At 40.3% G+C, this 22787-nt stretch overlaps 1 protein-coding gene across 1 annotated transcript in view; it reads right to left on the reverse strand.

Moving 5' to 3' along the window:
• YES1 (YES proto-oncogene 1, Src family tyrosine kinase) overlaps positions 1-22413 on the reverse strand; it is a 61155-nt gene extending 38742 nt beyond the window's left edge. The window contains exon 1 of the mRNA XM_014606723.3: positions 22160-22413. The gene's annotated coding sequence lies outside the window, so the exon portion shown is untranslated. The remainder of the gene's footprint in view (positions 1-22159) is intronic.
• Between the last annotated feature and the right edge of the window lie 374 nt (positions 22414-22787).

Raw genomic sequence — 22787 nt, forward strand, 5'->3', positions numbered from 1 at the left:
CTCCCACCTGTTGAGCAGGGAAAGAAGTAGCAAGGGAAGCAAGCTGGGAGGTGGAGGGGAGGAAAACAGGTGGCAGAGGAGTCAAGCAGCTTGACTCCTGTCCCTTGCCCCCCTACCTGCTTCCCTCCAAAGCGCTTACACACCCTGGTACCTGCCCCACTGCTCATCTCCCCTGCCTCTGTGCCACTCCAGTCCCTCACTACTTACCTTTCGCTATATCAGGCCCTGGCTGTTTTGGCCCCAGTCCAGTCTGACAGTAGCTATTATGATGGCAGCAACTCTTCCTGGGCCCTGAAGCCAGAGCTTGGGCTAGAGCTGCTGCTCCTGCTACTGCTGCTACCAGGCCGGGTAAGGCTGGAACAACCACATGCACCATGCCCTGTCTGGAGTGGGGCCAAAGCTCTGCCAGATGGTAAGTGGCAGGGTACAGAGGCAGCAGGAAAAGTGGAAGAGGAAGTAGACAGGGAGTGCATAGGCAGGGGGCAGAGGCTGCAATGGAGGGCAGGCAAGAGAGCAGAAGCAGCAAGAGATGGGATTGGACAGCAGCTGCAGCTCTGAACCCAAGCTGTGGTTCCACATCTGCAACAGCCATCCCCCTGCCCCTCCCCCCCAAATGTATACTTGAATCCAAGATGAGGACCCCCCCCCATGTTAAATGGAGGAGCTCATCTAGGATTCAAGTAAATACAGTATATTCAATATCATCAACCTCTCCTATATTCTATTTGTTATTTATAGCTCTTCACTTCATTCTCCATGCGAGTTGTTCATCAACTAGTATAGTCTTCTTTCCTACTTGTAGGATTGCAGCATTTTGGACATCTTCTAAATTATTCTTTATGGATTCTTAAGTACCAGTTACATTTTTCTAATTCATCTTGTTTACCCAAGCAATCTGACTCTTATTTTAGCTTTGTGAAACTAGATCTTATTAAAGCATCATGTTACACACATGCACACAGAGTTTGGACTTTGCTCTGTTTGCACAAAACAGATGCAATAAAGACCAGGGTCACCTGTATGGAAATTACCATTAATTTACAGTTCTGTAATCTGTTCTTCTTTATCCTTCAAGATTAAATCTAATACAGCACTCTCTTATGTTGGATGCAAGATTCCTTGTGCTACTTGTGCTAGGAAACTGTTCCCTATAATATATGGAATTTCACTGAGTGCGTTAATGATGGTGGTATGTAATCCAAATTGAAGTCCCACATAGTAATGGTGGAGACTTCTAACAAATACATAAAATACCATACTACTACAATACAATACTAACATATACAAACACATACTAACAAATTTTTCCTATACATTGACAGGTGCTTAGAATTCCATACAAGATATCAACTAGAATCCCATCCTGCACTTTGCCCATGAGGACAACTGATCCAGAAATATTCAGGTACAGGCAGTCCTCGACTTACAATGTTTCGCACTTAAAATGTTTATAAATTGACACCGTTTCAATGTTATGACATCAGTTTCGACTTTACAACACTTGATCTGATGTGACACCACCAGTGAACAAGTTCGTTGTGTCACTCATCTCCCTGAAGAACATCTGTCCAAAATTCCTTGGACACTTTCTTTAAGAAAGCAGACTAGACTCCAGAAAAACCTGCAGCCAAGAAAGACTCCTGAGAAGACTCCAGCCAAGAACCCTTCAAAAAGTCCAACCAGGAGCCTTTCAAAAAGTCCAGAAAAGTCACCTCAAAGAAGTCCTTCCAAATCAATATGATTGGTATTTACAATACAAATACATTAATGTAACTATATTATTCATCTATAATTGAGTACAAAATTCTGCGGTATTTTTGATGAAAATAGAGTATCAGGCTTTGGTTCAGGAACCAATCCCCCAGTTATAACATTGTTTCTTATGAGAAAATCGGTTCTGAGTTACAATGTTTCGACTTAAGACAAGGTTTTCAGGAACCAATTGTGTCGTAAGTCCGAGGACTACCTGTAATTTATTTTTTCATGTCAGTGACTTTAAAAAAGGTAATGCCATTTTTAATGAATGTCATTCTCTCTTCCATTTTACTCATTTGATCCTTCTTAAGTAGATCGATCCTATTTATTTTAGCATTCCAATCACACAAAATATTCCCAGATAATACAGTTTTAACAGCAGCAACTGGGGTTTAATTTCTGCACATAAATGAGCAATTCAAATTCTTACTATTCATTACAGTATCTCTTACCATTGAATAAACGCAATTAAATGACTTCTTCTCTTCATGTACTTTGCCGTCTTGCTTATTTTTTCAACATCACTGACTATATGGCTAATTGTGTTCTCATCTGTAAATTCTTTTTGCCTCTCTTTTTTTTTTTTTAAATGTCATCCTAGATATTCTAGTCACTGCATCCTACAGAAGCCTGCTCACCTTTCTGCTGAGATGGAGGCCATCTGAACTATAAAACTACCTCTGTATCACAACTATTGACTATAGATATTTAAGGATCCAAGTTTGATATTCTCTCCACCCCTGTTTGGTCAGTTTTTCATGTTTTTTTGAATAATTAAATAATGAGAGATGCCACAACTTCCAAATAAAAGTGCCAAATGTTTGAGGGAATGTGACAGAAACGTGGAGTAAGCGGCACTGCTCTAAAATGCTACCTGCTTAAAGGAGTAACAAATATAATCCACTGCTTCCTGTAACAACACGGAGCTCAGGACTTATTGATTCCCCAGTCCATAAGACTCCATACACACAGTAAGACAACACTGTTACCCAAACCACGTCTTTTCCTTCAGGCTCCTATGCTTTACAACGCATGGTATCCAACTATTCAAGGTCTCTATTTGCTAGGCCTATCTTGCTGTAGCAGATGCACAATATTTTTGCTGTGCTTCAGGCCAGAACACTGTAGAGGAAAAACCTGGCCACACTCTGTTACTATTTTGGCATTGAAAAAACAGAGAATATATCCAAGTCCTCCTGAGAACGCAACCTGAGAATTTGTGATTTATTTTTTTAATCAGGGAAAACCAGGATCCTTGCTCACGAACAAGATACTCTTAACTCCTACATTCTTGTTGATTCACAGGCCTAAGGAATCAAAGTACTCAGCTCTTTCCAACTCCAGACTAGCAATTACAATTATGTATACCAAGTCTCCAAACCTTGTCTGTAATGGGAAACCACATACAGTTCACTTCCTATTCCTTCTCAATTTCCCTTCAGGTCTACAAATGCAGAAGGAAAACAAAACAGGAGTTGCTGAAACTGTTTTAATGTAAGCCCCAACAATACATAGGAAAAAATATTAGAGAGGAGAAGACTTTCTTGAATGACTGAAATATGTGGGTTAGTCCCTTCACTTCACTCCATCAGGTAGAAGCACCAATACCTTTTCTTAAAGTCAACAAGGAGTTCTAATAAAACATAAAATTGAGAACTAAAAGGCAATTAAAATCTTTTGAGGCTATGCATTCTAATTTCTAATATCAAGTATCTTTGTTATATCAGAAAAGGTGCTCCATGCTATCTAAAAGCTGCCTGTGTACCTGGTTTCTCAAAGCTCAAATTCTGTTGTGCTGCCTGTATGGCAAATAGTGAGAGTGAACTAGACAGGAGTATACACAAAGCACAACACAGAATTAGTCTCTGAGAAATAAAAACCTGGGATAAGTGTGTGGGTGTGGTTTTGTAAATTATAGTTTTAAGACAAATAAGAGAAAAGCTAAATAGAATAGGTAAGAAGAAAAGTTGGCAAGGCTGGGGTAAGACTCTCTAATATCAAGAGTTATGGATCGCTGTAGAAAACCAGCTCTTTTACAAATCAGAGAAAAAGAAGTCAGCAAGAATCAGTATAAATAATTAATGAAGAAAGGGGGAAATGCTTCATTCCACTTTGGCATAAGCATTTTATTTGTTGTATTCTGGTATACTGTAATGACTGCAAACCAGCTTTACAGGTTCAGACTTAAAAATTCTCTCCTTCCATTTGCATCCTGCAGGTTCATGCAATGCTCTATTATTAAAAAAAAACCAAACAGATTTACAATCTCAGTATTACAAATTCTTGTGCCTAAAGCCATCTTATTTTCATGTTCACTTAAAGCTAATAGCAATTTTTCTTGTTTTTAACTGGCAAGTTGAGTTTTAGAAAGAAGTTTCTACAATAGTTTTTTGTAAGGGGGGTGGAAGGAGAAGTGGATATTGTAATACTAATATCCTTTTAAAAAATTAAGCTAAAAATACGTGAGATTTGACAAAAGCAAGTTTGCTAAATGACTTGTTCAGAGATTTCTTCCACCAATTTTTGGAGAGCTGAAAGGATGACAAGAATGTTTCAAATTCAAGACAAACAATGTAACAACAAAACACCTTTAAACACCTTGGGACCTTTTAAAAACACATTAGAAGTTTCACTAGGAAACAAATGCACCATAAAGACAAAAGATGACATGTCTTCAAAATATTTATGTCATGCATGGAAAACAGCGCAACATTCCCTGTAGCAAATCTGTTACAAGATAGATTTATTTTAAAATTAAGCTTTTAAAACTATTTAAAGGCCATTCTTAGTAATGCCATTTTACAATGGAAAAAGCCAGTCACAAATGTTATTTTCCAAGTGAGCAGTTATTTGTTGTCTTATACTATTAGCCATGACCTGCCTACGTGCTTTTAAACATCACTGTCTTGTCCACACAGTGAGCTAAAAGCATGGAAACTGTCAAGATTCATCTCAGTTTAATTACTTTTCTGTTTTAGAAGTCTGTGAATAACAAAAGCAAGCATCTCGGACACTGGAGCTATACACAAAGGATAAGGACCATCCCTGCTTCCCCTCTACCTTTCCTCCCCAAAAGAGAGACTGGGAAGGAACAACAAAGAAACACATCCATATACCAGTTTTCTGGCAGAAGGATGAGGTAACACACTCATTTGCAACTGGAGTAAGGAGATTAACACCACTTGCACTGCTTCAGTGCTCAACTCTAAGAAAGATGTGAAGTTAGTTAGCAACATCTTCACAGCAGTCAACACGTGTTTTAAATAAGCCAGTATGAAGGAAGAATGAAGCCCCTGCGCACAGATGAGGGCAGCATCAAGTAGGAATATTAGCGATAGCTCCTTCCCTACAAGAGGGCAAGAGTAACCAAGCTGCAAACTGGGGTGCTTTCCCCTTCAACCTCAACAGCACACACACCCTTCTCTTTCACATAGTGCCTGTGGTCTAATGTCATAGATATGTACACACAAGTAGGCTTCTATGGAACATAAATGTTGTGTGTACAACATCACTTTGAACATACTTCTTAACACAAAGCTGCTTTAATGCAAGTTAAATTCACTGAATTTAACATAAAGCTGTTAAGAAGCCCATTATTTCTGAAGTGCAACTGAACATCAGTGGCTGGATAGCGAAGCAGTTAGAAAAGAAAGGATGGCTAAAGATGTACAGCAGAAGTGATTTCTCATCATAAAATCAGATAACGATTGGGGCTGATCCATGTGCTCTCATCAAGGATAATGTAACCACTAGACAGATAATTCCCAAAGGAGGGAAATGAGAAAGGAAAGAATACTGCTGAAGATTGATGAAGACTTCAGAATAGAAAAGCGTAAGCCCTGGAGAGTGGTCAAGTAGAGAGAAAGACAGGCTGTGGGGAGACACTAGTTTCAAGCAATTTAACATGAGATGCAGAGTTGCTGCTCCAAAGCTTGCATCAGCAGTTAAAATATATGTGCAAGACCCTATAGTGATGTAAATGAACAAAACTGCTGCAACTTCAGCTTGGAATGAATCTCTCTATGCCAGGGCCAACCTTCTGACATCAGCAACTTCAATCTACCCAGCTCATTGAAGATTACAACACTTAATTTTCAGAGTAAATAGAAAATGCATGTTAAGATGTACCGTATGCATATCTCATCATGCCTTACCCACCATGCATCTCCTGTCATATGCAGACATAGGAGGGTCCAGAAAAGCCCCAGAAACTTCCAGGAAAATATAAATAAAACAAACAAACAAACATTTTTTGTTTTTTCCCCTCCTCTTGAGGCTTAGTATAGAAAGAGAAATAGCTCTTTTCTTTAAAAAGTTGTATATATATACCTCTCTCTCAATAACAGTTATGGGTTTTCCTTGGTTAGTTCTATGATGAAAATTCTTTTTTGTTAGTTATCTAGTTAGATTTTGCAGGTTTGCACAAGGATGTTCAAGGCCAGGAGGATGTGCGCACAATATAAGGAGGATTGGACGCAAATATCAAGCACCACAAAGGAGTCTGAAATAGATATGTTATAAAGCAAGGGTGCTCAACCTCTGTCCCAGAGCCACATCATTGACCTGTGGGGAATCCCCATGGGTTGGGAAGTTTGGCAACAGGGAGTGGTGGAACCTCTGCACGGCTGGATCCAGCCCCACCTGTGCTATTGCCACGCAGTGGGATCAGGTCCAGGCATAGGCTGGCCTTTCCAGATTGAGCTGATCCCTGTGCCTTCCCTCCTCACACATCCGAATCAGGGCTGGGCTGCTCTCTGCCCTCCCCACGCATCCACATTTGAGCCATTCTACCCCCCAATACATGAGGAGGGGGATTGGGCTGCTCTGCCCCACCCCACTATTCATTATGATCAGGGCTGGATTGCTCCCCACCACCATCCTTTGAGTATCGAGATCAGGACTGTTCAAATACCATTCCCCCTTGTCACGGGGTAGGGTCCCAAGACAGCTGTGATGCCCCTAGGGCCCTGTGTGCACCTTCTAGTCTCACCTGCCATGCTTTGTTGGTTAAAATAGTAGATAGGGAGGCTGCCCTCAAGTTGCTACACAGTCACAGTCCTGATGGACCCCACTAAACCCTGAGGGTTTTTAGACCCCTTGCTGGGTCCCGGGCTAGGCAGGTACCTCACAAGACACCCCAAGCCTTATGGGATAGATGTGTGGCTCCAAAACCACCCCTTTACCACACCTCATGCCTCGCAGATGGTATTTAGATGTTGTTTCTAGTGATGAGGCCTCAGTTTAGTTTGGCCTCTTGTTGTCACTGGACCCTTAGCCTCGGTAACTGTGCCCTCTGGCACTGGGGCTCTGCATGGTAGTGTGCCCCAATGAGGTCTCCTCCTCCCCAGTAGCCTCAGCTCGGTCCACCGGATTAAACAACAACAAAAACATGAGTCCCTGGGCTATAACCTAACAATAATAATACCAATGACACTGGAGACCACATACCGCATCTTTAAGAGGGCCAGTTTCTCACTCAGTAATGTTTGCCTCCTATCCCCAGGCACTTTAGGAGCTTCTAGAGCCCTTCAGTCTCACCAGTAGCCAGACAGGCAACCAAGCATCTCTGTGGAGCTTTTATGCATGAAGTCCTTTCCCTCTGGCTGCTGTCAGAGAACTGACTGCCTCCAACCCCAGCCCTGGGGCTTGTGTGTCCAGGACCCTGCCTTCTTCCAGTCAGCTGACCAGGTACAGGTGCAGGCTAATTCTCTCATTAGCCTGCTGCCATGGCAACCTACACCTGTGGGGTTTCTGCCTGCCCCCTAGGGCCCTCTCTCTAGGCAGTTTCTTTCCTTAAAGGAGCAGGCACACCTTAGTGCCCTACAACACCCCCATCACACATCAGGATCAGGGCCGGACTTGCTCCCTACACCCTCCCTCCATACATCTTCACTGGGGCTACTTTATCCTATCCCCTGCACCATACATCAAGATTGGGGCCAGGCTGCTCCGCACCCCTCCTCCTATGGCTGGATCAGGGCTGCCACACCCTCACCCCCTTGTATCCAGATCAGGGTTGCAGCTTCCTGACCCCCTGAGCAGCGGGATCAGGGCTGGGCTGTGCCCCTCCCACACCCACAAAGCTGGATCGAACCCCTTCTGCACCAATGCTGTGTGTTGTATTAAGCCCTCTAGCCTGATATGGCCCGCAGAGGGAACTTGCACTACCTATCCAGCCCTTGGGCACCCTAAAAAGCTGGGCACTACTGGTATAAAGAATTCTGAGAAATGGCTCATAGTAAGAAATGAGGGGTGTTAAAAGTTGGCAGGTGAAATGAAATAAACGCACCTTTATATAAATACTCCAAGTTTTTTCAGCTCTACAAGTCCTAGATACACTTTCTCCGTCCAACCCAATTACAGAAACAATGTATTTTCTGATTTTCAAGAACACAAAACCTGAAATGCAAACCTTCAACAGAAAAAATGTCAACTTCAGTACGATTTTTTGGCATTCCACAGTTGTAAATATAGAAAAAAGTGCCAAATAGTGTCCTTGTTAAGATCACTAACATAATAAAGAATTACATAAAGTTGACCCCTGAACATTGTTAGCCATATCTACTGAAGAAAAAACTCCCCTTTTCATTTAATCTAAAAATGATTCAATTGATAAAGGTTCATAAAAGGATGTGTAATAGTGGCAGCTGAGCCATTTAACAAACAGTTTTGCTTCAACAGAAGAAAAATGCTAATTGTCTGGTGAAGGTCAAACCATTATTTTGTAAATGAGATCCTGTCTGAAAGGAAATATTACTTTTAAAATATTTGGCTGGGGGATAAAAATTGAGCACTTGGCAGAAATTACTACCACCTATGTGGTATCTAGCAATTAAGGAAAACATGAAAGTTACAAAGCTAATTTATCAAAACTACCAACATTTGGCATATATCTGAATTAAGATATTTAGCAGTTGTGTGGAACTGTGGGTTTGGTATTTCATGTAAACTCAAACTCAAAGCCAAACTCACCCTGTTTAGCCCAGTATCAGTAAAAACACATTTAATTTTGTCTCATTTCCATTACAGTTCCTTCCTCTTCAACATGAAAATGAGCTGTATTTTACAAAAGAACAGAATTAATTTTCAGGTTTCAATGTGTCATTTTTGTTTGATTCTATTATCAATCTCTCTTGTATTATTTTAAGAGCAATTGAATAATGTGCTTAAATCCAAAGAGTCTCAGGGATGTATCTGGTAGCCATGTTGACCTGTGACAAAAAGAAATGCAAAACTCTAGAACTTTTGGTTCAGAGATTATACCTTTGCGATTTCTTAGTTGGTCTAATAAAAGGTATTATATCTCTGAACCAAAAGTTCTAGAGTTTTGCATTTCTTTAAATCCAAATAGAGCATTTTCAGGTCTTGTTCTGTTTTCATGACTCCTCAGATAATTATGACACGTTCTGTATCAGGCTAATGGAAATTACCATTCAGTATTTACAAGGGTATAAGATGACATTCTGAATTATCTACCTGCCTATTCACAATTGAGAAAAAGATTGTTCAGGCTTACAAGGAGCTTGTATCATTTATTGCCACAGAATTTAAACTTTTAAAAAGAAAATGTTCTAACCACTGCTGCTGCAAAATTATCCTTTCATATGTGACATAAACAAACTATCACAAGCTTTGAACCGCTGACTACTCAATTTTCAAGAGCAGTGAAATTACCAAAACTCCAGCACCTTCCACTGCTGTCTGCAGGGGGCCTATAAAACTGAGAAAAAAAATATGCAACTCATGGTTTTGGTCAATATACACACAGGGACATAAGCTGTATGCATTGATAGCTTAACTGTCTCAGTAAATTCTTTCCCAATTTCCAATTCCTTCTTCTACTCTGTTTTCTAGTCTTAGCACCCTCCTTAAAAAAGGAACATTTAGTCTTGATTTATATTCTAATCCACCAACAGGTACCCTTACAACTGTTACAATTAGTAATCATGCATCATCATTTAATAGACTGCTCTTTCCATTGCATGTAGCTGAACTGATTACAAGATTACAGCTGCCTATAAATTAGTCATCTTACTCTGAGATTCCTTCTTATCAATCTTCTTGCATCTCTTCCTTATTCTTTTTTCAGCCTCCCTACTTTTTCTCCTCAACCCAACTTGGTGGCTTTGGATGACCCCACAAGCCTCCTAACTACTGTATCTGCCTCACAGGTCCTCTCTTCAAACATCTTTTTATCTTTTCTTCTCTTTAGACTGTAATGAAGAGAAGCCATGAAGGTCAGACTTTTCACTGGAGTAAGTTTTGTGTTCAAACCACCATTTGAAGGGGGAAAGAGCACTATTCTTGGGTTTATTAGTGCACATACAGACATACAGTAGGAAAGCAGCCAGAACACCTCCTCCTCTCAACTCTCCATACAGAGTTTATAAAAGGGGCTTGGCAGGTGAGAAACGATAACATTAAATTCAAGTATATTGAAAGGGTCACATTTCACCACCATCATCATCTTAATTTCAGCATTCCTACTGGTCATAAGTAATTACAGAATACTGTATGCTTCATTAGGCATTTGGTTAAATATTTCAAGTTCTACATATATTGGTTGCCATATATATATAGAAATTATAGTAGAACAAACTTATACTATACATCTAAGTGATTTAAGCACATGCTGTGACATTGGGGAAAAATGAAGAAACAGCTTAAAACACAAATCCACTATTTTCTTCACCAATTTCTCCACCAGAGCCAAAAAACAACCATTTTAAAAGTCGTTATGCACATTTGGCCAGAACACATTTAATACAGTTCTGTTTGCCCAAGGGACATTGCCTAGCTATAGTTTCTTGGATTTTAACTTTCTTGTCAAAAGAGTTGTTGAGTATAAAATATTACATACATACATTTGCGTATATTTCCAGGTCAAAAGTATAACGATTTTCAAACAGCTGAAACTCTAAGCCAACACCAGTTGACAGTATCCATTTAAAAACTCTTTCACACTTGTGCAAAGTTAAATCAAGCTGGCACTCTTTCTGGTAGCCAATTGTTTCCTTAAAGCAGGAGCTCTATTCATTCAATTGAATCACTGCATTAAGACGACAGTTGGCTGGCATCGAGAGGATTGGGCTGATTGACAATGCGCTTTAGTCACAAAGAAGTTGCGGCAAGAGTTTCTAAAAACCAGTGACTCTCTCAATAGATGAAGCTAATGGAAGATGATACAAGTACAAAATGTTTCCGGGGAGAAGTTGAAGGTTCAATGCACTTCCTAACTATGACTAATGGTAAAAATCTCTTCTGCGTCTTGTCTGTAAATTTAGTAGCCAAGACTAAATATTTTAAGGAACTCCTGTTTTTCCCCTTTTACTCTTAGCAAGCTACAATTTAATGGCAGCAAAAATGTATCAGATCTCTGTGGTATGTTTTCTAGGGCTGTGCAAAGCTTTGGTCGCTGATTCAATTCGGCAGAGACTCAGCCCGATTTGGTGGTTGAATCTCCAAATCCAAATCAAATCAGGAGACCCTTTAATCTCTCCAAATCATATTCAAACCCTCCAAATTGATTCGGAGAGATTTGGAAAGATACGATGATTCGGACATAGACACAGCTCAAGTGTTTTTTCTACATACCTCAAGGTACGAGGCGGCTCATGCATGCTGAGATGCTGGAGCAGGTGGAGTGTCAGATGGGAGCACGGGGGGATACCCAGCGCACTCAGCAGCAGACACAGAAGTGAACCAGAAGCACTTCTAGTCCACCACTGGGTCTGCCGCCAAACACATGGGGCACCCCCCTGCGCTTCTGTGGGACACTCCATCTGCCCCAGCATTACAGTGTTCACAAGCTGCGCCTGGTACCTCAAGGTATATAGAAAAAACATTCAAAGCTGTGTCTATGGCCGAATCACTGATCCTCTGAATCAGCGTCAAATCTTCAGATTCAGTCAAATCGAATTGGGACAGTGATCAACGAATCGAATCACTGTCCCTGATTCGGCCTGAATCTGAATCGAATACAGCTTGTTTTGCACACCCCTAATGTTTTCTAGGATTTCTACATAACTACAGGTGGTCAGCTGAGAACTTTGCAAATCTTTATTCTTCTAGCTGACAACTGCCCATGAAATTTAGATACACATTACTCAAATTAACTGTTTTAAATACTCTTTAAAATTCAAAACTGTCAAATGATCATTAGGGACTTGACCCTTCTCCCTTTCATGAATATGACAAATAAAGAGTAAAATCATACAGCACTTAAAGTACAAAACACCTGGCATTAATAATTCCTTCCAGGAGATTAAATAAACCTTGTCACATTGCTCTAATTTTTCTAAGAGTCACATGCTTGAAAGGCACATCAAGAGTTGGCTAGTTCACCCCCCTGCTCAAATGTATCATTTACTATCCCTGAGCTTTAGAGAAACCTATCCATGAAAAAGTATAATAATGCAAAAAAAAGTCATGGTATTCCAGTAGTCTACACTTTGATTTTCAATATTCTTTGAATATCACCAGATGTCATACATGCAGAATGCAAAAATACAGCTTTGCAACAGACTAATCTAAATACAAAGTGGAATGTATGAAGACAGAAATTTGGTCCATCTTTAATTTTTAACTCTGCTTCATTTCTTTCCACATGTATGAACGCAATGTTTCATTGTTCTCTAAGAAAACATTTGGAGTACTGGTCACTATGGTTTTACAATATGAAGTTTCTGGAATAATTCCCAAAATAAAGTAAATCTTTTTTTTAAACTGTGGACATTTTAACAAAGTAAAACCCATTAAAGTTACTAAATTACAAATTGCCCAAACATATGACTGTAGTTTTAGAAAATGTTTCCAGTTTTCCTTTTTCTTTTAAATTCTAAATAGGATATTTAAATTCCAACAGACTCAATAAAATATCTGCAATCAGAAAAAAAAAGACAAAATAACTTCCCACAGCTCTGATTTAACTAACATAACTGCACTAGCTAACTGGAAAGTTTCTTTGAGCCCAGTGTGATCCAGCTGTTGTTAACCAAGCTTTTTTAGATAAAAAGAACCATTTTCACTACTAGCAAAAGAAAGCAAAACTACTTTGTTTTCATTTTATACTTCAGTGAAGTTGACTTTAATATTGTTGCCTTCACTTAACCTAGCAAAACAATTTGGTTCTCTTGTGTAAAATCTAATCCAGCTCCTCCTGAAGTCAAGCAGAATTTTGCAACTGACTTAACAGAAAGAGGATCAGGCACTAAAACATGCAGGAAGCATATGAATGTATCACATCCATACCTTTCAAGCTTAATTAGCTAAAATATGCAATTAAGTTGACATACCAAACAGTTTAAAGGGGAAAAAGTGATATTTTCATCATGTCTAGAAGCATTTTACTTACAAATGAGTTGCCTGTGTAAACCAAGCTTTGGGAGTGTGGGTAGGGGGGCATGTGCAAAAATTCAAGTTTGTCCCATTCATAGATTTGCAACAAAAATCTTTTAGTATTTAATTCATCTATACTGTCACTATCTAAAAAAACCCCCCAAAAAACAACCCAGGTCAAGATCAACTATATTTTGCTCAATAAACAGTCATAAAATGTTAGCATTTAAACTGTCAAATGAATTCTTGCCTCAAAATGACTCAAACACTTAAATCATATGTTCCCTAAATGTATATGCATGAGTCAGTCCAAGATTAAATCTTGTATACATTTTTAAATATATTTCACAATGGCAATGATTAAAAATATAATGCTTGCAAGGTCTAACTTTGTAGAACCTAGCTGATCATATATTAGATCAGACTGGAAAGTGCTTATGTTTCTTTATTAAACTGTATCTTATATTCATATAATATTTTTGTATTGAAATAGATTTTCTAAAAAGAAAAATGAATTTTAAACACCTTGAATCGATGTCTATCATGGTGCTAAACCCACTTTGGACAGATGTAGCCACTGCTTTCAGCAGAGAAAAAATATTTTCTACAACTAGTTCAGTATCATGCCTAGTTCTTTCAAAGAGGACAAAGATTGGGAGTTGCAAAAGGGGGAAAGCTTGTTTTCTTACTTCAAATGATTAATAATATGATGTGATGCAAGTTTAAGGTCAACTAGGTCTAAATTTTTTAAACATATGCTAACCAGAAACAACCATTTCAATCCATTATCTACAGATAATATTAGATTTCAAGATAACAGATAATATTAGATAATTAATATTTTCTAACATGCTTTGCTATAGTTTTCTCCTCACATACCCAAGGCACTGAAGATTATTTTAATTACCAATCAGCACAACACTAACAAACAGACACCATATATTTAATGCCAGATTTTTAATTAAATTAAAATGCAGCTTAATACAAATAAGGAATAAAACATCCTTATTACATAGTAAAGGCATGCATCTTTCACCATTTTCTAACATAAAAATGAAAAAATAACAAATATGAATAAATGCATACTGAAGTATTTACAATCTTAAATAAGTGCATCCTTTAGTTAAAAACTAGTACCAAATTAAGTGTAAGTATTTACTTGCAAATTAATATTTTAATACTTACCAATCAGTGTAACTCAACCTTTCTTTAGTAAAATAACTAAAAAGCACCAATGCAAAACAAAATTAAAATTGATTATTTAAATCAATGATGCCTGCTTGTTAATTTACATGATTCAAGTCAATGATTTAAACCTACCCACTGTACATTAGTTTGACCACAATTTATTTCAAACCCAAACAAACACTACAAAATTGTAAATCATCTCCATATTTTTCAAGAGTTAACCATTCCCAACCTAAATAGAAGAGCTACTGTATACTACAAAAACCGTAATTTTCCCTCCTAATACAATACTACAGGTCTTGGGTTTCATGACTGAATTGTTAGTTTTCATCAAACTTTACGTAGGTTTTTATACGTTTTGAGCCACTTCCTTTCCTTCTCTTCCAAAACCAATCATCCTGGTTCAAAAATATTTTATTCTACCCTATTTTGCTGCCATCCCTGGTCTACCTTAAAACTGAATTTTGATAATAAGAATGAAGATTAATTTTTTTAACAATTAGATATAGATGAATTGATTCAGGCAATATGAAAACTATTATAGACCTTACCCTTCAAATAAGTATTTAACTCTGGGTTGCAAGACTAGTTCAGTCCAACATTATCCCTACCTTTTGTTTGCAGGATATCAGCCTACATCTGCTTCAAATTCTTCTTCCAAAGGCCCAATTTCCAAAGCCCCAAGTATTGCACATGCCAGAACCATGTAAGCACATGGAGAATTCCAGGGTACTACAGATACCAAAATACCATCATGCATTCAAAATGGACAGTAACAGAACCAAAACCATCGTCTGCCGTGGTGATACAGGACCAGAGGCAAGGGGCAAAAACTTGCCTAAAGGCAACTGCAGATGGCAAAGTTGTGTGTGCAGTAGCCGAACTAGGGCCAAGGGGGAGGACGGGATATGGGGGGGGGGGGGGGGGTCTCCTTAAAACAAAAATGTAAACCAGTGTGCATAACTTATTGTTTTGGTATCAGCAACCATGCATTAGACACTGCAGAGAGGGGGATGTACTCTGTCCAAAGTTCTCAATCTCTCATTTTAGATTACAAACTAAACATCCATATAGAGTCTCCCTCACTGTGCAGTTCTTCTATTAAATAATCTGCGGGCAAATCCATTTGCTATACTTGTCTGTGGGCTCACTGCACTGCTAAAATGAACCTGCTCATTCTGACAAACTACAGAACATTTTGACCTCTTGAACCAGAGCTAGTTATAAATGTTACTGCTACGGACCAATGAAAACACTAGAAGCTGTAAAATTCTCATCAGCTGTAGTGTTATACCTTAACACCATACATTTCTCTTCCTCAGATCACACCATTGCTGAAGTCTGACCCGATTTTAGAGGCCACTATCTATAGAAATAAAAACAGCCTGAGTTAATACTGTAAAGTTCAGAAATGCCTGGAATGCTAACTCTCAAATACTATAAAGCATTACTTCTTAACTTAGAGCTTTCATGAATACACTAGTTGCCTTAATATCAGAATTAAAGTGAGAAGGGAGAGGCAAGATGGCAGTAAAAACAGCTCAGTTGGAAATTATGCATGTTACATTACAATTATGTATTCGTTACAATTTTATAAAACAAAGTTACTGTTTTTATTTTACTTACTTCCTCTCTCAGCCAAGCTAGTGAAAATGTTTAAAACTCACGTTCTGGTGTCAAGAGTTTCTCTTTTCATGTACAGGCACTGCTAAAAAGACCCGATTTCTACTGGTAAGTGGAATAAATATTGAACATTTAAAAAAAATGGGAAGGTTTGATTTATTCTACTTAAAGCACCTATCACTACAATACCTTCTCTTGAATATAGGAAAAAGATATTTTCAGGCCCTGCTGAAAGACGGCACCACAGAAATTAATATACAACATTTCTGTTAAGTTTTGTCTACCTACTAAGCCTTATGGTAGTTGTAGCCAAGTGGTCTACAAAATATTGAAAAAAAATATTAATGATACAAATGCTTAAAATATTAACTTACCATGGCTAGACAAATTTTGGTAGAAAAGAACAAATGCTTTCATGGCCACAATTTTTTTTTTCTAAGTGCTGATTCTAAATTAATTCCTGAACAAAATACATTTCAACCAACAATATCAGATAATATAAAGTAGCTACCTCTTATACTAACTTTCCACGCACATATGTAGTATTTGATATTATTGTTTATGTCTGCATAGCAGTAAAGAGGTGCCAAGATTTAAGGTTAGTATAGACACTTTTGAGACTTTAAGCAGGAGAGAGATTGCGAGGTGGTAAAAAAAGTACAGGATTTGAATTAAATTCTTGACTCCAATTCCTAGGAAAATATATTTGTTAGGAGGGAAATGCAAAACACAATGGTCCATCCCCATTTTTCTTGCTTAAGTCAAATGCTAAGAACAACTATTACTTGCTCCATTTTTGTTCTTCAAGCATGTTGACAACAGCTTATTATAATAAGGACTGTTAGGTATTCATCTATTTTCTTTGGTAAGAATTCTATTCTGGGCTGCAGATCAAAACATTTCTAATGATACGCCATTGTGGTAGGCAAGGTTTTCATGCTATCATCTAATCACACTTTAAATATCTATCAACCAGCAACTGGGTCTGTTTTTACAATCTGAATTACATCATATTAAATAGGGCTTAAATTTCAACAGTAAGCACAAATCATGTATTTCTTCCTCAAAAAGCTAAGAATCCCATGCACTTAGCAGAAACAACTGTCTGAATAAAGTACAACTGCATCAGCAGCTCTGTTCCTTTACCCCATGTATCCCATTCCTATAAAAACATCTACCTATTTTATAATGTAGATTAGATTACAGATCATATTTACTTTTACATGCTCACAGAAAGTATAAATACATCAAGAAGATTGGGAATTGTTTTAAACTTGCAAAGAGAGGAAGTAACTATAGGAGATTATGGTCTCCAAAATGGCTATAAGATAACCTTACAAATCTAACTGATGCAGAGAAACGATCCTCAAATTTCCTCAGAAACAACCTATGGTTTTGATCTGCAAAGTTTTCACAACAACTAGCTTTATTCATCTGAACATTCACTTATCACGGAGGCTTCTCGCATAAGTAAGGCACAGATATGTGCATGAGGAGAGAGCTGTTTATTTTTTCCCCCACGTTCTCTAAACCTCTGATGTAAAAACACTATTTCAATGCAGATGAAATTTTATCCATAAAAATGTTTGTCCCAAGTACCAATTATTTTCTCGAGGAATCATTTACTTTCAGGAGAAAGGTTAGTATACAAATTTTATACAGTTGAGATATTAACCGTTTGTTTTAATCTAAAACAGTGGTTCTCAACCTTTCTGGATTCGAGGCACCTCTCACTGGACTCAAAGCACCCCTCCATACCTTTTCTGAATTGAGTGGAACCCTATTTATATATTAGTGCTTACCTCCTTATACAGGGTCTGGGCAGTAAGGGTGGGGGGAACTGTATCATCCAGGCAGGGACAAACCTGAGCCAGACTTAACTTATTTGCTTATCTCCTCACACCTCCCATCACCCTTCAAAGGACCTGTCAGAACCCCAAAGTATCCCAGCACCCTGATTGAGAATCACTGGTCTAAAACATGTGAAGCAAATATTAACTGATGCACAGCAAGAATCACAAAGCCACCAAAACGTCAGCATACTCAAAATGCAAACAGAAAACAGCACCAAAATGGGGAAAAAAATTATTATCTAATTTCCTGTGTAGCATCTCTCAGTATTCAAGAGTGGAAAAACAGATAATATTAGTCTGAGGTTTTAGCGGTCACTACTTCCCCTGCACTCTCTAACCATATCCTGTAACACTACATATTACTACTTCAGTCAAGAAAAACAAATCAGAACAAAACCTCATCCTCAAGCCTAGCAGCAGAGATTTGCTGAAGCACTGTTCCTGCAGATTCCTACCACAGTACAGGAGAAGGCTGGAGTCCTTAGAGAAGGGCCCTTGACTTTGGAACTCACTTCCCCTCAGCTTTCTGAGACTCAGTTTGCTGACCTTGAGGGCATGCTGAAAGACTTAGCTATCTATTTAGTCTTTTGTCTAAAGAGATGGCTGGGGGAACTGTTATTTAAGGATTGCTTCAAAGTCCTGAGTTTCTCCAACATCATGTCAGTTTAAGTTATGCTTTTGTCTACATTTTTAATGCGTACATGAGTTGCAAGGAGAGAATAGAGTTTTTTTAATGGAATAAGAATCTGTACATAAACAAATTTCCTTCCTCCTGTTACTAATGTCTTAGCCTCCTAATCTTGCAAGGAGTTGTGCACTTGTTTAACACAACCCACTATCTCCCATGGAACAACTCACATACTAGCTTGGGCTTTTGTCATGCCAGTACCTTTACAGGATCTAATCCTTAATATTGTGGCTATCTCCATTAATAATTTGTCTAATATAGTAAATATGCGTCCTACAGTTAGCTGATGGTATTTTTATGTGGCCAGTATCTTTTATCCTTTGTAAAATTTAAGATATACATGTAAACTTGTCCAGATTTGCTTTCAAAGGTGGCAAATGGAACCTTTCAGATTTAAATCACTGGTTTAGCTCCAGCTCAGCACAGTAGTTACCATATGCTAATTGTGAAATGGTTTGCATATAAACATACAAATATATGCATATGCAGAGAGAGAGAGATTGCCACTTGATAAAAAGATCACTGCAAACCAGCACCCTTGTTGATATTTAGATGTCAAAAATGTGAAACTTTGAACATGAAAAATGGCTTTCCTTCTCACACTGAGAGATGGCACCTTCAACACAAGAAAGAAATCATACTGAGAAAGTAGTGTGAGAAACTTTTTGTTGTTGCTGAATGTGCTCTGTGAATTAAGTCTCCAGTGTTGATAGTTTGGCACTTTTCACAACTATGACGTTGTTACTTGTTTCAGCCCAGTCAATAAAATAATCTACTGTTCTTATAGTACACTGTTTGTTTTGGCACTGATACCAATTTTTAAATTCTTGACATAAAATGGCTTGTTTAAACTGTGTTCAAATTATGGAAGTACAATGCACAGGAGTCAATCCAAATAGGGAACAAAGATGAAAGAGAATACTTTGCTCTTTGCTTGTAGTGGTTTGAACATGAGCAATATCTGACTGAAAATTTATTGCTAAGGTCTTGCTTTTGTCCAAAGACAAATAGAAATGTATAGAGCAGTAAAGTCATGCTACCACTTAAATGCCAGTTTATATAACCAGAGCTTGTTTTATAGTTTGTCACAAAATAGACATTTGTACACTAGTCACGTGACAACACACATTTACCACAGTGGAACACAGTGAATAGTTTTGATTTACTCTCTTGGAGATGCTGGAAGTATATTGCATATCAAAATAAAGAAGGTTCTATTCTAGAGCATAAAACGTTGTATTGTTTGTTCTGTTACATGAATATGGGTAACAATACACTCAAAGCCCTCCTGGTGTGTTAAAGGAATAGACTCTCTTGTAGTTTTACATTATTTTGGTACATGACATGGCAGGTAAAAACTGGCATCTGACTAACTACTTTAACTTAGTACCTTCTAACATACTACACCCCTGCAAAAGCAGTATTTTTTCTGAGCTATATATAGGGTGACCATATGTCCTGGTTTAGCCTCTGAAATCTGGAACTGTCCTGGCCATCTCAGCGTCCTAGCCATTGGAGAAAGTTGAAGCAAAAATCCCAGATTTGTGCAGACTGTCCTGCTTGCCTCCTGACTCAGAAGCCTGGCACATGTGGGCAGCTTTGTGCCAACATGGAACTTTTGCTTCAGTTTTCTCCAAGGAGCCCAGACAATGGGCTGCTCCCTGGTCTGGACTCCTCTGGGCTGCAAACAGTGTTGCTTTAACAGTAGACTTGGGGTGGGGAGGAGAGGGGAAGGAGCCACGCCACAGGGGGTGGGTGGGTGTGGGTGTGTGTGTACACACCATGCTGTCCTGCATGGTCCCGCTCCTGGGAGCTGTGGGGTTGCAGGGGGCATTTCCCCCCGCTCTGGATTTCTCTGAAATTATTATAGTTACACTAGCTATATACAATACATAAAATAATCTGACCGTTCAAATATATATTTTTACACACACATTTTTCCCCTAGAAGCCAAAATCCCATTTTGGTAGAAAATACTATGCAAAAATAATTGAATAAATTCTACTTTATAATAAGAAATACAAATTAAAGGTATTTAAGGACTAACTGTGTTCCCGCTGAAGGGACTGTGAAAGCAGGATTTGGGCCTAAATTGATGGAAAGTAATGAAAACCAACAACCAAAGACGCATAACAATCAGTTTCTGCCTTTTATCCCAGGCTTTTATTTTTCCCCTTCTGTAAACGTGTTTACTGTAGTCTTTTGCTTTGGGGAGAAAAATAATCCCTTCTGATCCGTGTATTATACTTCATTCATGTTGCAAATACTGTCTCGTTAGTACTAAGTACTAAGGCCCTGACTCCGCAAAACTTAACATCCCTGCTTAGTTTTGTGAATGTGGACTCATTGGACCCTACTTTTAAATGAAGTTACACATATGCTTAAGCTTTTGCAAGACTGAGGTCCAAGTTATATTGTTAACTAAAGGAGTTGTTTTTGAAATTTACAAAACGTGAAGAATTTATGAAAAAGCACTATGTTAACGTTACAGAACTTGGGGGAGTAGTACCCTAAAAAGGACACCTTGCCTAATATTTAATTAGCATGGTATATTTGAATAAATCACTCTCTAGAACAATATTCTACTCTACCCAAACAAAGCAAAATGGTCCATATCCCTGGTCACAAAACATGTGGAGTTGGAATTACCGAAATAAATACAACGGTATGCACTTGTTGCCTAAGGTGTACAGCCTATAGCCCCCAGCCTGCTGGTATTCACTCCCGTGCAGAACTCGATGGACCATGCATCAATAGATGACTACTCACAAGGTGCAAAGTCAAGTACATGTCTCCACAAGACTGAGGGCCTACGCTTTCTCCATCTGATTTTTTTCAAAAACAAGCAGGCTCCACAAAGGGCAACTACTGCAAACGTAAACCTGTAAGTCACTGCGCCCCCGATAGACGAGCTTTCGAAGGCAAGAGATCTCGTAATGTGGACGTTCAACTATCTCAGCCAGGTGGCTGGTCTGAGAAAAGGCATGGTCCTAGAGATGCCTTGCCTCTCGGATACAAGTCGCCACAAGGAGAACAGAGGGGAGCACAGATGCATTACCGGAGGAAAGCAGGGACACCAGGCTACAGAGGACTGGAAAAATGCATTTCCCTGATGTCTGCCTTTTCCAGCACTGCTGGGACAGAACAGGACGCTTTTACAGAGAGCTGCCTTCGCCTCCCGGGTCAACCGAGGCCTGAACCCGTCACATGAGGGCTGGAAGGGACATTAATCCCACCCCCCCACTCCCCTCCTCCAAGCAGGACCAGACCCCACTGCATCATCCCCACCAAGGCTTTGTCTTAAAAACCTCCAAGGATGGAGATGACACAGCCTCTCTGGGCAGCATGTGCCAATGCCTCCCAGTCCTGAAACCCACACGCAGCACAAGCGACCAAGGAAGACAGACAAAGCCGGGGGAGGGGGGAGAGGCAAAGAGCAAAGCTCGCCCCAGGCGCGGGTGGGAGGGACACGCAGCTGGGCCCCCACCCACCCAGCGCGCACAAAGCGAGGAGGCGCGGCGCCTTCCCTCAGCCCAGGCGGGCGGCGCGGCTCCCCACCCCCCACGCGAGACGGGGCCGCCCCGGGGGCCGCCGCGCCCCGCACCCCCCAAAAAAAGTTCCCCGCAAACTTTCCTCAGAGCCAGGCGCCCCCGCAGGAGGGCGCGGTGTGCGGGGCCTAGCGCCGCCGCGGCCTCCCCGGGGAGCGGGGCCTCACCTGCAGCTGCTCTGGCCGCTGGGTCGAGGAGGAAAGGCCGCGACCGGCTGGGCTGGGCTGGGCTGTGCACGCGGGGAGCCGGCCGCTCCGCTCCGCCAGCGAGACAGGGAGCGAGGGGCCTCCCCGCCTCCTCCCGCTGCCGCCGGGCTCCCCGCACCGTGCGGCGGCGGGGAGGGGTGGGGCCGGGCCGGGCCGGGCACGGCGCTCACACCCTGTTCCCGGCAGGCGGCGGCGCCCCTTCAGTGCGGCCCGAGCGCAACACGCCGGCCCAACATGGCGGCGGCCGACGCGCGGGGGAGGCTCTCGTTCGCCCGGCCCGGCCCGCAGGGGGCGCTGCTCCTGCCCGAGGGCCCTGAAGGGCGGGGTCGGGCGGCGGGCGCTTGCCTGCCTCCCGCTCCCTGGGGCCGGGGAATGGCCCCGGGATTTGGCTTAGGGTTGGTTTGGGATAGTCCGGGATTGGCCCGGGAATCATCCAGGATTGGCCCCAGGACACTCCGGGGTTGAGGATTGGCCCCAGGTAGTCCAGGATAGAGGATTGGGCCTGGGATTGACTCTAGGGCTGGCCCTGGGTAGTCCAGGATTAGCCCTGGCACAGTCGGGGAATGGTTTTGGAGTCCAGGATTATCCC

Source organism: Alligator mississippiensis, chromosome 3 (assembly GCF_030867095.1).
Source record: "Alligator mississippiensis isolate rAllMis1 chromosome 3, rAllMis1, whole genome shotgun sequence".
Lineage (NCBI taxonomy): Eukaryota > Metazoa > Chordata > Crocodylia > Alligatoridae > Alligator > Alligator mississippiensis.